Here is a 689-nt window from a genome sequence, read left to right as displayed (position 1 = left end):
GCCTAGCATGATACATTTTCTTTCTTCGGTAAGCATTTTTTTGTGTTTGATACTTTTGGCATTTTGGTTTTTCATGTTGATTTTAAAATGACCTTTTTCATGTTTGAAATGTAGTAACTCGTTTTTTCCTCACAGCAGGTCAACGTGTGTGTGGTTGCAACATTATGGTCCCATTGAGTACATTTTTGGAGAGAGGGACATCAATTGCACCACAGGGTGGGAGGAGGGTGCTGAGCACGATTCAGTTACTTTCTTCGGTAAGCATTATTTTGTGTTTGATACTTTTGGTATTTTGGTTTTTCATGTTGATTTTAAAATGACCTTTTTCATGTTAGAAATATACTAACTCGTTTTTTCCTCACAGCAGGTCAACATGTGTGTGGTTGCAACATTATGGTCCCATTGTGTACATTTTTGGAGAGAGGGACATCACTTGCACCACAGGGCGGGAGAAGGGTGCCTAGCACGATACATTTTCTTTCTTCGGTAAGCATTATATTGTGTTTGATACTTTTGGAATTTTCGTTTTTCATGTTGATTTTAAAATGACCATTTTCATGTTTGAAATGTACTAACTCATTTTTTCCTCACAGCAGGTCAACGTGTGTGTGGTTGCAACATTATGGTCAAATTGTGTACATTTTTGGAGAGAGGGGCAACACTTGCACCACAGGGCGGGAGGAGGGTGC

Source organism: Schistocerca cancellata, unplaced genomic scaffold (genome assembly GCF_023864275.1).
Source record: "Schistocerca cancellata isolate TAMUIC-IGC-003103 unplaced genomic scaffold, iqSchCanc2.1 HiC_scaffold_1077, whole genome shotgun sequence".
Lineage (NCBI taxonomy): Eukaryota > Metazoa > Arthropoda > Insecta > Orthoptera > Acrididae > Schistocerca > Schistocerca cancellata.
Note: the sequence above shows the minus strand (reverse complement) of the source record.